Raw genomic sequence first — 16,244 nt, forward strand, 5'->3', positions numbered from 1 at the left:
TCCTTGGTTTATGGGAGGAATTATGGGAGATGAAGCACCAAAAGAGACGCCTAGAGCGACGCTGGAGGGCTAGTAACTCCGAATCTGACCAAACACTGCTAAGAGCCTTTATTAGGACTTATCTCGTGGTGATACGGACGGCAAAATGTGCGCATTTTTCCGCTCTTATTGCAACCGCAGAATTGTGCCTGGCCGTCCTGTTTAGGATAACCTGTTCCCTCCTGAATGTGGGGGAAATGGATGATGCCTTGCAGGGTTGAGCTGAGGAGTTTGCTCAGTTTCTGTTGGACAAAATCGCTCAGATTCGTACAGACCTGGATTCCCATTTGGACAGAACCAGCCGAGTTGCCGAGGGAGGATCTTGTTCAGACTTTCTGGAATGAGTTCCAGCTTGTCACTCCTGATGAAGTGGACAAGGCCATGGGAGCAATGAGTGCCTCCACCTGTTTACTGGATCTGTGTCTCAACCAGCAGGGAGGTGACACAAGGTTGGCTCCAGAGAATTACGAACACCTCCTTGATGGAGGGATCCTTTCCATGTCCTCTTAAGGAGGCGGTGGTGAGACCCCTCCTCAAGAAGCCTTCTCTGGACCTAGCTATTTTTAAAAACTATCGTCCAGTCTCCAACCTCCCTTTTTTAGGGAAGGTTGTTGAGAAGGTGGTGGCCCTCCAACTCCGATGGACCTTGGATGAAGCAGATTATCTAGACCCTTTTCAGTCCGGTTTCAGGCTTGGTTACTCCACTGAAACCGCTTTGGTCGCACTGACCGATGATCTCTGGCGGGCCAGGGACAGAGGCCATTCCTCTTACCTTGTGCTCCTTGACCTCTCAGCGGCCTTCAATACCATCGACCATGGTATCCTTCTGCGACGGCTGGAAGAGGTGGGAGTGGGAGGCACCGTTTTGCGGTGGTTCTCCTGTTACCTCTCCGACAGGTCACAGTTGGTGTTGGTCGGAGGACAGAGGTCGTCTCCTAGGCCCCTCAATTATGGGGTGCCGCAGGGGTCGATCCTGTCCCCCCTCCTATTTAACATCTACATGAAGCCACTGGGCAAGATCATCCACTGGCACAGGACTAAATACCACCAGTATGCGGACGATACTCAGCTGTATCTGTCCGCCCCGTGCCAACTCAGTGAAGTGGTGGAAGTGATGTGCCAGTGCCTGGAAGCTGTTAGGGTCTGGATGGGAGTGAACAAACTCGCACTCAATCCTGACAAGACCGAATGGCTATGGATGTTGCCCCCTAAGGACAGTCCATCTAGTCCATCCTTAATCTTGGGGGGAAAAAACTTGCCCCCCTCAGAGAGGGTTCGCAATTTGGGGGTCCTCCTGGACCCGCAGCTGACCTTGGAACACCATCTGTCAGCTGTGACCAGGGGGGCCTTTGCCCAGGTTCACCTGGTGCACCAGTTGCAGCCCTATTTGGACCGGGAGGCACTTCAGACAGTCACTCATGCCCTCGTCATCTCAAGACTGGATTACTGTAACACGCTCTACTTGGAGCTGCCCCTGAAAAGTGTTTGGAGACTGCAACTAGTCCAGAATGCAGCTGCGCAAGCGATACTGGGTGTGCCAAGGTACACCCACGTCACACCTATCCTCCGCGAGCTGCACTGGCTGCCCATTGGTCTCCGAACACGATTCAGGGTGCTGGTTATTACCTTTAAAACCTTACATGGCCTAGGACCTGGGTACCTACGAGACCGTCTCCTGCCACATACCTCCCTTAGACCAATAAGATCACACAGGATGGGCCTTCTCCGGGTGCCTTCAGCAGGACAATGCTGGCTGGCGGCACCTACGAGTAGGGCCTTCTCTGTTGCCGCTCCGGCCATATGGAATGAGCTGCCCCCAGAGATCCGGGCCATCCCCACTCTCATGTCCTTTCGCAAAGCCATTAAAACCTGGCTTTTCTGGCAGGCCTTCTGATTGGTGTTTGTTGCGTTCTTTTTTAACTTTGTGTGTCCTATTGTTTTTAAGTTCTTTTAATTTCTTTTTATCCTGTAAGCCGCCTGGAGTCCTTCGGGATTGGGCGGCATAGAAACCTAATAAATTCAATTCAATTCAATTCAATATGATGAAGAATACAAAAAGACAGAAATATTTGTAAATTCCCTGATCATATTTGGATATCAATGCCTGAATAACACTTAAAGAAATAGAAAAACTGCAAAATGGAAAATATGTTTTTCATGGATTACTTAGAAATCAGACATGGATCTCTGATTTTAGTACAGATAAGAATGGACTGGACTTGACTGGACTAGAATAGACTAGAATGATAGACATGGAAGGGGCCTTGGAGATCTTCTAGTCCAACTCCCTGCTTAGGCAGGAAACCCTATAGCCCTGATGGCGAACCTATGGCACACGTACCACAGGTGGCACAAGGAGCCATTTGTTAGGGCACAGCTAACCACCTTTTGAGGCCATTTTTCACCCTTCGGAGGCACAAACCAGAAATTAAGGAACAAACTTCTGGTTTAGTTGTAGGGCTGTTTTTCGCCCTCCGGAGCCTTCCAGTTTGCTCGTAGGAGTGATTTTTGCTCTCCAAAGCCTTCAGAAAAGCCTCCTGAAGGCCCCTGAAGGCTCCGGTGGGTGAAAAATGGACCTACTGACAAACCAGAAGTTACAATTCCCAAACTTTCGGTTTGTCCTAGAAAGTCTCTGGAGCCTGTGGAGAGTGAAAAAACCATGCCAAAAGTGTGTGTGTGTGTGTGTGTGTTTGTGTGTGTGTGTGTGTGTGTGTGTGTTATTGCTGGTCGGGCGTGCATGCACGTGCAGGGGGGGGTGTTGCACGCATAGCATTATGGGTATGGCATGCCCGTACATGACCCCCCCCTGCGTTCCCCCCACTTTTGGCAGGGAAGACAAAAAAGGTTCGCCATCACTGCTCTCTACGATTTCAGACAAATGGTTGTTCAATCTCTTCTTTAAAACTTTTGGTATTGGAGCATTCACAACTTATGGAGGCAAGTTTTTCCACTGATTAATTGTTACAACTGTCAGGAAAGTTCTCCTTACTTGTAGATTGCTTCTCCCTTTGATTATTTTCCATCTATTGCTTCTTGTTCTGCCTTCAGGTGCTTTGGTGAATAGCTTGACTCGCTCTTCTTTGTGGCAGCCCCTGAGATATTGCAATACTTAGTCCTTCTTTTCATTAAACTAGACATCCGATACCAGCAACTGTTCTTTATATGTTTTAGCTTCCAGTCCCCAATCACATCTTTATTACTCTTCTCTGTACTCTTTCTAGAGTCTCAACATCTTTTCTACATCATGACGACCAAATTGGAGGAAGTATTCCAAGTGTGGCCTTACTAAGGCATTATAAAGTGGTATTAACACTTCATGTGATCTTGATTCTATCACTCTGTTAATGCATCCTAGAACTGTGTTGGCTTTTCTGACAGCTGCACCATGCTGCTGGCTCATATTTAAGTGATTGTTCACTAGGACCCCAAGATGTTTCTCACAATTACTACTACCGAGCCAGGTACCACCTATGCTATAACCTTGCACTTGGTTTTTCTTGACTAAATGTAGAACCTTACTTTTTTTTACCATTGAATATCATTTTGTTAGATAGCTCCCAATGTTTAAGTCAGTCAAGATCCTTCTGTATTTTACGCCTATCTTTTGGAGTCCTGGCTATTCCTGACAGCTTGGTGTCATCTGCAAATTTGTGACTTCCTCATCCAAAACATTGATGAAGATGTTGAAGAGTGCTGGAACTAAAACAGAGCCTTGGGGCACTGCAAGGGAATTGCATAATTCCCTTCATGTTGATGCAGTTCCATTGAGGACTACATGTTGAGTGTGGTTGGTCAGCCAGTTACGAATCCATCTAGTGCTGATGCTGTCCAACCCCCATTTTTCTATCTTATCAAGTAATAGGTTCTGGTATATTTTATCAAATGCCCTACTAAAGTAGAAGTAAATTATATTTTTTCAATTCTCATCTCACAGCGAACAATTATCTCCCTTGTGCACTGGCTACTCCCATACATTTGATCACACATCACTTGGTGTCGGCCATTCCAGCAGTCCCTCCAAACTACCTCAACCTAGCCATTTTCACTGCCCTGCAGTCAGGCTGCCAAGTACCTGAATTTTTATCATATGGGGAGGGAGAGGTACTGCAATGACTGTAACTTCAGAAATTGATTTCTGAATAATCATAACCCGAACAGCCTGTGAATGAATGGTTGATGACTAGCTATAACTGCATTCTCTTCCTAAAGTCCAACTTTCTCTGTTTCTCACCTGGAGGAGCATGTTCTTCAGAGAGAACAGTGCAAAAGCACTTCTAAAGGTACAGCTTAACATATATCAATTATATTCAAATGGATATCCTAAACATAGAAAAAAGATAATTTCTATCCTGGGCCTTCCTTTGATGTACTTAGAATTTAAATATTGAAAGTGGTACAAGAAAATATGGAGGGCAAGAAAAGAGAGTGACAACAAGAATAGAATATAGGTTTATGTACTGCCTTGATAACATCAAATCTGATGCAAAGTTGAACATACAACAATTGAAAGAAGCTGTGCTTAATAGGATAGCATAGAGAGCAATTGCCTATAAGGTCACCAAGAGTCAGACACGACTAAATGATTAAAAACAACAATATGTAAATGCAGTTATGGTTAATTTTCTTTCAGAGCTGAGTTAAGATTTGTTTAAAGGCAATCTCATGCCGAGTGCCTTGCAACAGATTGTGAAAGCACCTTGCAGATTCTTTTACACCATGCTTTTATTGAAGTGGTTGATATATACTGGATTTCAAAAAGGACTATTATTAAAAGGTTAAGATTTCCACAAATAAATCCTTTTATGAAGACAATTACCTGATTGTCCTGGAGACAAATTCTACTTACTAAATCTCCGCTGTGCGGTTTTTTAAAAATATACATGCAGCCAGCAGCAACTCTGCATTCTTGTACAATGGTCTAGTGCAGTGTTTTTCAAACTTTGCAAACCTAAGAGTGGGGACTTCAGCTTTCAAAACTCCTCAGCCAGCATGCTAGCTTCCCCAGCTAGCATCCACAATTACGGTATGTCATGATTTCATTTCTTAGCCTGCAAAAGTAATGTACTGGAAGCCAATGTACCCTGAGGCACTTAGCTGGGAAAACTTTTATAATGATGGAATTTAGGCCACATGCCCAATAAGCAGGAGTAAAAATATCAAAATGAAAGCTGAGACCACACAATTAAAACACTGGCTTTTTTTAATATATGTTATATGATCAATGCATATAAATGATTATATGCATTATGGCCATCATCTTAACTAACCTCCCTTGTGGATATCCCTGCCTAGGCAAATCCATAGCTTTGACAATAAGAGATTCCTGAATATATCTTACAATATATTCAAAGGAGACAATACAGTTATTAAAATCTTTACATAAAAATTCAGACATTTGACCCTTTCTTCTAAACTCTATAAAGTTTATTGGGTGTAATTGCAAACCTATGTACAATTTATTAAGGTGGAAGCTCTACCAAACTACTTGGCATTTTGTTTTGATTTTTTTAAATAATTTATTTTATTTCTAATTTTAAAAACAAACACAACACATCTTTTTTTACATACTGTAGAAAGTCTATCAGTTGGTTACAAAAAGACTTTTGTGCATCTCTTCCACAGTCAACAAACATAATTCAAATTAAGTCAAGTATTTTAACTCAACTGTTTATACATGTTACCATCATCATACCTCCATTTTTATTTGATTATAATTGTTTAAACGTCCTTCATCATAAAATATACCAAGATTTAATACATAACCACATACTGGCATTTCATTTAATATTTCTAAAATCCTCCATTAACACTGACTCCTTATGTCCTATTCTAGCTAAACATCCATAATATTTAATAACAAAATTTTCTAATCCTCCTTTCCCAATCACTGTTTACAATTTACATCCAGTTTCCTTATGTTGTACCCATATCTATATATACGTTGTTATCATTATCCCTCCTTTATTTAACTATATCATGTATCGTAACATTTTCCCCCTGATAATCAAGACTTTAACTGTATCTAACTTAGTTCTTTTTTATTAACCTTTATATATAATCCAAAAGGATTTCTAATCTTCCTTTCATGGGTACCATTCAATATTCATATCCAATTATTACTTATTGTAACACTACACATTGTATACATTAGTAACATTATCAATTATTTATTTGACTATATCTATTGTCACTAAATTTCACTAAATTTCACTAGTTTTAAATTATACTCTTCCATCTATCAACCTGTATCTTTCCAGTAGCAGAATAGTGTCATATCTTATAGCAATAGCAGTTAGATTTATATACTGCTTCATAGGGCTTTCAGCCCTCTCTAAGCTGTTTACAGTCAGCATATCGCCCCCCCAGTCTGGGTCCTCATTTCACCCACCTCGGAAGGATGGAAGGCTGAGTCAACCTTGAGCCGGTGAGATTAGAACAGCTGAACTGCAGATAACAGTCAGCTGAAGTGGCCTGCAGTACTGGACCCTAACCACTGCGCCACCTCGGCTCTTCTTCCATTTGTTGTGTCAGTCCTCTAATCATCTCCTTAATCAACTTTGTATGGACTCCTCTTAGCACCGCTTTGCTTATAAAATCTCTCATGTAATTGTGATGCTTCTTCTGTTTCCTTAATCACCTTATCTTTGATTGTCAGTAGTGTTATCAATGATATTGCTAATAAAATTTCTCTGTTTAAATCCATAAATTCTTTTGTTTTTTCTTCTTCTGTATCTTGCCATCTGGGGTAGATTTCCCTTCCATTTAGTTCCTCTTTCAGTATTCCACTTTTTCCATTTTCAGAGACAAACCAAGCACCATAAATATCAGCAAATTTAATTTCTTTATATTCATTTTCTTCTTCAATTTTTAGGGTTTTACACACCACTTTTTCCACTTGATAAACATCCTCAATTTCTTCATTATATTTTGCTGTTAGATGCTCTAAGTCTTCCAGCTTCTTCTCTATCCTCTCATATGTATTTGATAATTTCTGTATTTCTAAGAATATCTTTTTCAGACTTAAAGTTTCTTTCTGCTGTTGAAATTGTGCCATTATATCCAGCTAACAAACACTGCTGCTCTAGCTTAGAAGGTTAACAAAATTAAGCATAAATTCACAATAATGTTTTATTTTCACTTTTCTCTGGTTAAAGATATACTTCAAAGGGACATCTGTATGCTTTTCTTTTTATCACTCTCTATTAACAAGCAGTGAGACCTTGAAGTGCCAAGCCAAGATAATCAGTGAGAAAGGTAAGTGTTTCGTTCCCAATACACAAACCTTCCAGCCTCCGAGTAGCAGTGTAATTGTTGCAATTTTCTTTGTTTCTTTTTGTATCTTTTTTGTATTTCAAGTTAAAAAAAAAGTCCGATTCTTGAATGAGTTAGAAGAACACCCACAGTAATGAAGGAGAATTTTAATCCATAGGTTACAAAGAAAAATAAAAGAAAAAAAGTAGAAGAAAACTTAATCCATTCATTTTAAAAGGCTTGCATAAATTCCATCCATGAAGATAGCATTTAAAAAGTAAGATAACTCACTGTCCAAAACCATTCAAAGCTTAATTCCGGCACTTGTTTCTTCTGTTCTCAAATTTAAATTAACTTTAAGTTTTTTATAAGCAGTCTCTTTTAAAACGGCAAAAATTCCTCACCAGCTGGAAACACTTTCTCTTTCCATATCCTTCTGTTGGACTTCATCAGCCTAATGGCTGGATTTTTTTGTCACCGGCTTGAAGAACTTCTCTTGGATCCATCAGGGACTTTGCGATGTCCCTGAGATCAGCAAGACATATTCTTCCTGATCACCATATCTGCAGGACGGTTTAAGTCCGATTGGATCACCCAGTGGCAAAAATATTGGCTGTGGTCTCGGAGCATCGAGATTGCATGTCCATATCGTCACGATGTTGAATCTTCCTCCACATTTTGTTTTGATTTTATAGACAAGATTAAACAAAGCTCTTCAATTTTCTGAAATGTAGTCATTAGATTTAATCAAACATATAAATAACTTGATTTTCATTTATTTGTTAACATTTATGCTGGTAGTGTGATGTAGGACCAATTCCTACAAATAAGCAACATCTTATAAATCTGGCTTAGCTATACTTTTGGGAAGTACTATGAAAGGAATAAGATCTGAAAGAATAATATTAAAAAATAAATTTATCATTTTCAGTTTTCTTAAAAGATATAACTCCAATATTCAGCTCTTGTTCTTTTCTTTCAATGGTAGATCAAGTCACAGAGACAGGTTCTGCAAACTTTTATTGATTAGCAACTTAGTCACATGACTCTTGCAGAGATATATGCTGTGGAATGCATTAGAATCGTGATGGCGAATCTATGGCATGCGTGCTACAGGTGGCACACAGAGCCATTTCTGAGGGCACACAAGGTGTTGCCCTGTCAGCTCCAACACTCATGTGCATGATGGTCAGCTGATTTTCGGCCTTGATTTTCAGCCGTGTTTTGCCCTCCGGAGGCTTCCAGTTTCCACATTGGGTTGTTTTTTGCCCTCCAGACGCCTCAGGGAAGCCTTCTGAAGGAGAAAAACAGCCCAACGGGGAACCCAGAAGTCCATAGAAAGCCTCTGGAGCATAGAGAGGGCAAAAAACGGACCTATAGGGCCCACCGGAAGTCAGAAAATGAGCCATTTCTGACCTCTGGGGGGGCAGGGGATGTCATTTTCACCCCCCCAGGCTCCGAAAGTCATACATACATGCATGGGGCAGGAGGAGGTGGTGGTGGTCATGCATGCATGTGCAGGAGGCATGGCATGTGTGGGGGCATTAAATTATGGAGGTGGGTCGTATTATGGGGCATTAAATTATGAGGGTGTGCTATCACACACGCTCGTGATAGCGCACACGAACATGCTTTTTGGCACCCGAACTGAAAAAGGTTCTCCATCACTGCATTAGAAGATATCCTTATGATTGAGACTGAGAAGCCGGCTTCCCACAGTAACCGAGAAAGAAACCACTTAACTCCATTTTGCAGAATTAAGAGTACTTTTACTGGTTATGAAAAGATAGCTAAGCAAAGCAAGATCTGAGGCAAAAGCGCACAAAATCATACATATCAATATATGACCAATCCCCTCGCCCTGGTAACCCTCATCCCACTGTCCAATCTGCAAATCCCTTGGGTGTCATGTAGATATTGAATTCTATTCCTATGCTTCCTGGACTCCAAGATTTCTTTAACCTCAACATGTTGTTCTCCCGCAATAAGAAGAGGGGCAGGGGGTGCAGGTAGGGGTGCACAAAAAAAAGTGTGCTCTGGTTTCAACAGGTTTAAACGAAACACAAGATAAATCCGTTTAAGATGCTTTGGTAACTCCAATCGTACAGAAACAGGATTAATGATTTTCACAATAGGGAAAGGACTGACATACTTTGGCCCCAGTTTCTTTGATTTCTGGTTGATTTGTAGAAACTTGGTGGACAAAAACACTCACTCTCCTATTTTGTACTCCCTTTGCTTCACGCTCTTTTTGTCAGCCTGTTTCTTGTGTGCCTGGTGAGCAGCCTCCAGTGCCTTGCGGATCATGGGCCAAATTTGGTGAAGCTGGTCATTCCACTCGGAGAGGGACAAAATTTGCGTTTTTTTTCGAGGCAATTCAGGAATTGGTACAAAGTCCTGCCCAAACACAACTCTAAAAGGGGTCAAGCTGGTACTGCTGTGCACATAGTTGTTATATGCCACCTCAGCACGTGGTAACACTTCAGCTTGCTGAATTATGCAAAAATTATGCATTCAGGTACTCAATGTAACCGGTATACATGTGAAATAAACAACTTAGCTAATGACTTAGCTGGTGGGATTTTGGAACAGGGTACAAAATGAACTTGTTTGGAAAACAGGTCAGTGATTACCCAAATCACGGTATTTCTTAGACTCTCTGGCAATTTGACAATGAAGTCCATTGATATCTTCTTCCATGGGGCCTCAGGGTGGGCCACACCTTGGAGAAGGCCTTGAGGTTTTCCCGGTGGGTGCTTTGTGGCAGCACTAACGGGACAACCGGTTATGTAGGACTCAATGTCTCAATGTCATTTTTCAATGAAGGCCACCTAAATTGCCTCTTAACCAAATGCAGAGTCTTTACAAATCCAAAATGGCCTGCCATTCTCAAATCGTGGGCCTGTTGAAGAACAATAGCTTTCAGGTTAGCAGGAACATACAATTTAGCCCCAGTCCATCCTTCATAGTACATTCATTTGAATGTTCCTTGAACCAGTCATCGGACTCAAGGCCTTCCTTGAGTTTGCACATGAGGTCCATCGTGACCTCTAAATTAGAAATGCCTTGCCTTCTGGTAATCACCGGGGCAGATAGACTTTTCGCTGGGATGACTGGGTAAACTATGCTCAGCTTAGAGCTGTTGTATTGGGGAAGCCTAGACAAAGCATCAACCATGAATTTCTCTCCCCCCCCCCTGGAATGCACTTGAGGGTGAAGTTGAAACGGTTGAAATGTTGCACCCAACGTACCTGTTTAGGAGATAGCTTACGAGGGGTCTTCAACACTTCCAAATTTTTATGATCAATCCATACTTCAAAAGAGTATTTCGTCCCTTCTAGGAAATGTCACCAGGTCATCAAAGCCCATCTGACCGCAAAAGCTTCCTTTTCCCATATAGCCCATCGTCTCTCCATCTCTGTCAGTTTGCGAGAGGTGTAAGCAGATGGCTGCAATTTCCCATCAGCGTTCGTTTGAAGTAGTACTGCCCCCATCGCCACATCACTGGCATCAGCTTGAATAATAAATGGTGCCTTCATATCTTGGTGTTTCAAAACAGGTTCAGCTGCAAAGAGTCACTTTAATTTCTCGAAAGCAGCTTGACACTCCATAGTCCAATTCAAAGGCTTACCTGGTCTGGGCTTGGCCTCCCCTTTTGACTTTAGGAGATTTGTAATGGGCAGAGCAATGCTGGTGAGCAAGGGGATAAATTGACGATAAAAATTCACAAATCCCAAAAAACTTTGTAATTGTTTGTGAGTGCGAGGAGGTGCCCACTCAGTAACAGCCTGGACATTCACTGGGTCCATCTCGATGCCATTGTGGAAGATGCAGTAGCCCAAGTAATCAATTTTCTCTTGATGAAATTCACATTTAGACAATTTGGCATAAAGTTCTGCGGCCCGGAGTGTCTTGAGTACTGAGCATATTGAAGTCATTTGTTCATCACGTGTTTCAGTGTAGATAAGGATGTCATCAAGTTAGACCATCACGCCCTTGTATAGGTGTTCATGTAAAACTTCATTTATTAATTGCATGAAAACAGCTGGTGCCCCCTGTAGGCCAAATGGGAGTACTCTGAATTGAAAACACCCGAGTGGGTAGTTAAAAGCAGTTTTCCATTCATCTCCCTCTTTGATTCTGACTCTGTAGTAGGCCTCTCTTAGATCCAATTTCGTGAAGAACTTTCCTTTACCCAATTGGGCCAACATATCCTTCATCAAGGGGGGGTGTATACATTTTCCATGCACACACTATTAAGATTTTTGTAATTAACACAGAGACAAAAGGAGCCATCTTTCTTTTCTCTAAACAACACAGGGGTGGCCACATGTGGTCTAGCAGGTTCAATAAACCCCCTTTTCAAATTTTTGTCAATAAACTTCCATAATTCCTCCATTTCACGTGGGGTCATTGAGTAAATCTGGAGTTTTGGAAGTTTTACTCCTGGGAGGATCTCAATGCTGCAATCCATCATGTAGTGAGGCGGTAATTTATCAGAGGATTTTTCACTGAAAACGTCCTTTAGGTCCCAATATTCCTTTGGGATTTTCTACTCCCCCTCAATTTTTTCCTGCACCGTGGCCGCTAGGTTAGGTTCAGCATTGGTAATATTGGAAACCCTCCCTTCTTCCTCAGGGGGTTTAGCGGATCAGATGCGCAACCACCCTTTCTTCCAGTTGCTGTGTTGCTCCATTTACGTAACCAGGGTAATCCCAGTATGAGAGGCAGGTCCAGTGCCACAATGAAACTTAATGTTTCCTGGTGATCTCCCATCCACGTCTATAGGTTCAGTCACAAAATGGGCAGGAGCCCTCCCCCCCACACACAGCTATAGACCCATCTAGCTGGCAAAAAGCAATGGGGACTTTCAAAGTTCTCAGTTTCAAGCCCATTTTTTCTACCACTTCCGAGCTAACGATGCAACATGTGCATCCCAAGTCTAAAAGGGCCAGTATTTTTGTTTGGGTGCCAGTGGAGGGCACTTTAAGTTCTACTGGGATGATCATGGGGCCCAATCGGGAACTTACCAGATGGTTGTTATCGGATTCGGTTTCACTTTCCCCCGGTGAGGACGACAGTTCTTCTTCTCTTGGAATGGGAAGGAAATGCGCAACAGGTTCCACCCCTTTCATGGCGGTGTCCCTTCTCTTCCCAGGTTATTTGTCTGGTTTTCCTCTCCCCCCCCCGCAGGGGGCTTTGGGCCAATCTTGGAGTGGCAATTTGCTACCGGGTGCCCCTCCATTCCACAACGGAAGCAGGTGGTAGATCGGGACTTGCTTGTAAACCAACATCTTCCTCCTTTCGGAGCTCCTTTGGGGGAGTTGGGAGGGGCAGCTGTCTCTTTCTCACTGTCTTCGCGATACTTGTCTCTGGCTAGATCGATCTCCACGTCTGCTTCCAATTCGTACCAGCGTTGCAAGTTATTGGGGGGGGAGGCTGTTTACACAGTTCTGGTATATAACTTTGTTTAAGCCATCCATAAAACTGTCCATTAAAGCTTCTTCCGACCACTCCCGCATATAAGTGGACAATTCACAAAACTCTTGTATGTAATCAGCCACTGGGTACTTGCCCTGGGCAAGGGTTTTCATTCTGGTTCTGGCCTTCCACTCCGTGAGCGGGTCATCAAAGCCTTTCCTCAAGGCAGCCATAAATCTATTATTGTCTTAGCAAGGGGGAGTCATCATTATGCAGAGCAACCATCCATGCCACTGCCTTGTTCTCCAGTGCCATGGTAACAACTCTTACCTTGGCTTCTTCTGTGGGGAGATCCTCTCCAAACTGTTGCATGAAATTGCAGACTTGGACCAGGAAAAATCCTAGTTCCTTTGGGTCACCCCCAAATTTTATACCAGGCAGAGGAACTTTTGCCATCCGGTGTCTGCGGGGGGGGGGCTCCTCCTCTTGGAAGGGCTCTTGCAGCTGCTTCTGCTTCTGGGGCTTCCCCATCCTGATGAGCTCCACTGTCTGCCCCCAGTCCCTCCCCCTTGGGCGGAACAGGGCTTCTGCAGTTCTCTCCTCTAGGTCTGGGAGATCAGCTTCTCTTTTGGGACTGCTCTTGTGTAAATGTCGCCTCTCCCAAGCCTCTTGAAAGAGTTTCATAGCCTGGGACATCATAAGGTTCTCCTCATTGGCATCCTGCCAAGCAGCTGCCAGTTGCCGATGTCGCCTTGTGGTAACTCCAGCCGGAATTTCCACAGGGTCAATCTTCTGTCCCACTCCCAACGACCACCTGGGGTGGACAGATCATTCCTCCAAATTCAGATCCACCATCCTCTCCATCTCCATGGGACATGAGGATGCAGCTGCCCCCATGTCGTCCTCCTGGTCATTGCCTGGGTAGGACATTCCTTTGAAGGATTTGGTTTTATTTTCACTCCCCTCAGAAGGTGTTAGCTCTGGGATGAGTGTGAAAGTGAGATCTTGCTTAATGTCAAGCCAGCCTCCCTCAGCAACCAAGAAAGAAACCACTTAACTCCATTTTGCAGAATTAAGAGTACTTTTACTGGTTATGAAAAGATACCAGCTAAGCAAACCAAGATCTGAGGCAAAAGCATACATATTAATATGTGACCAACCCCCTCCCCCTGGTAACCCTCATCCCACTTAGGTGTCATGTGAGTTCCATCTTCAAGGAGCATCATCAGATTGATATGCAGGACGGATGGCCTTGACCAACACCAAGCACTAATCTCCAACATGTGCAGTAGACGATGAGAACAAAACTTCCTTTTTACAATCTTTCTGTACTTAAACTTCCCCTCCCAAATACCAGTGCCCCAGTGACGTGTGGTGAGGTTTATAGCTGGTGAGGCTGCCCTGCCGCCCTAGCGCTAGAGGGACATAGTGCCGGGGCGGCAGGGCGGCTTTTGTCTGCTTTCAAGAAAGCTTTCTTGAAAGCGGGCAAAAGCCGCCCTGCCGCTATGTCTGACATAGAGGTGTCCCCCATCTATGGCGGACATAGCACCGGGGCGTCCAAAAGCCCTGCCACTGTGTCCGACATAGAGGTGTCCTGCCATGTTCAAAAGCCCTGCGGCTATGTCCAAAAGCCTTGCGGCTATGTCCAAAAGCCCTGCGGCTATGTCCAAAAGCCCTGCCGCTATGTCCAAAAGCCCTGCCGCTATGTCCAAAAGCCCTGCGGCTATGTCCAAAAGCCCTGCGGCTATGTCCAAAAGCCCTGCGGCTATGTCCAAAAGCCCTGCCGCTATGTCCAAAAGCCCTGCCGCTATGTCCAAAAGCCCTGCCGCTATGTCCAAAAGCCCTGCCGCTATGTCCAAAAGCCCTGCGGCTATGTCCAAAAGCCCTGCGGCTATGTCCAAAAGCCCTGCCGCTATGTCCAAAAGCCCTGCGGCTATGTCCAAAAGCCCTGCGGCTATGTCCAAAAGCCCTGCGGCTATGTCCAAAAGCCCTGCGGCTATGTCCAAAAGCCCTGCCGCTATGTCCAAAAGCCCTGCCGCTATGTCCAAAAGCCCTGCCGCTATGTCCAAAAGCCCTGCCGCTATGTCCAAAAGCCCTGCCGCTATGTCCAAAAGCCCTGCGGCTATGTCCAAAAGCCCTGCCGCTATGTCCAAAAGCCCTGCCGCTATGTCCAAAAGCCCTGCCGCTATGTCCAAAAGCCCTGCCGCTATGTCCAAAAGCCCTGCGGCTATGTCCAAAAGCCCTGCCGCTATGTCCAAAAGCCCTGCCGCTATGTCCAAAAGCCCTGCGGCTATGTCCAAAAGCCCTGCCGCTATGTCCAAAAGCCCTGCCGCTATGTCCAAAAGCCCTGCCGCTATGTCCAAAAGCCCTGCGGCTATGTCCAAAAGCCCTGCGGCTATGTCCCAAAGCCCTGCGGCTATGTCCCAAAGCCCTGCGGCTATCTCCAAAAGCCCTGCGGCTATGTCCAAAAGCCCTGCCGCTATGTCCAAAAGCCCTGCGGCTATGTCCAAAAGCCCTGCCGCTATGTCCAAAAGCCCTGCCGCTATGTCCAAAAGCCCTGCGGCTATGTCCAAAAGCCCTGCGGCTATGTCCAAAAGCCCTGCCGCTATGTCCAAAAGCCCTGCCGCTATGTCCAAAAGCCCTGCCGCTATGTCCAAAAGCCCTGCGGCTATGTCCAAAAGCCCTGCGGCTATGTCCAAAAGCCCTGCCGCTATGTCCAAAAGCCCTGCCGCTATGTCCAAAAGCCCTGCCGCTATGTCCAAAAGCCCTGCCGCTATGTCCAAAAGCCCTGCGGCTATGTCCCAAAGCCCTGCGGCTATGTCCCAAAGCCCTGCGGCTATGTCCCAAAGCCCTGCCGCTATGTCCCAAAGCCCTGCCGCTATGTCCAAAAGCCCTGCCGCTATGTCCAAAAGCCCTGCCGCTATGTCCAAAAGCCCTGCGGCTATGTCCAAAAGCCCTGCCGCTATGTCCAAAAGCCCTGCGGCTATGTCCAAAAGCCCTGCCGCTATGTCCAAAAGCCCTGCCGCTATGTCCAAAAGCCCTGCCGCTATGTCCAAAAGCCCTGCCGCTATGTCCAAAAGCCCTGCCGCTATGTCCAAAAGCCCTGCCGCTATGTCCAAAAGCCCTGCCGCTATGTCCAAAAGCCCTGCCGCTATGTCCAAAAGCCCTGCCGCTATGTCCAAAAGCCCTGCCGCTATGTCCAAAAGCCCTGCCGCTATGTCCAAAAGCCCTGCGGCTATGTCCGACATAAAAAAAAGTGCCAGCCCGCATGCCAGCAGAGGCGGGTAAAACACAGACACAAACAAATTACTTACAATAATACAATTACTTACAAATTACATTAATTTTGAATTCCTCCCTCCGACCCACATACCTTTTCCAGCTGTTTCACAGAGGATTTCAACTCTGCTCTTATCTGCCATGATGAAAATGTAAAAATGTAAAAATGTAAAAATGTAAAAATGTAAAAGGAAAAAGGCAACAGCTGCTGAGGTCAGGCTGGGTTAGCTGCTGCCAGAGTCCCCAATGGATGA

The sequence above is a fragment of the Thamnophis elegans genome, chromosome Z, assembly GCF_009769535.1.
Source record: "Thamnophis elegans isolate rThaEle1 chromosome Z, rThaEle1.pri, whole genome shotgun sequence".
NCBI classification, from domain to species: Eukaryota; Metazoa; Chordata; class Lepidosauria; order Squamata; family Colubridae; genus Thamnophis; species Thamnophis elegans.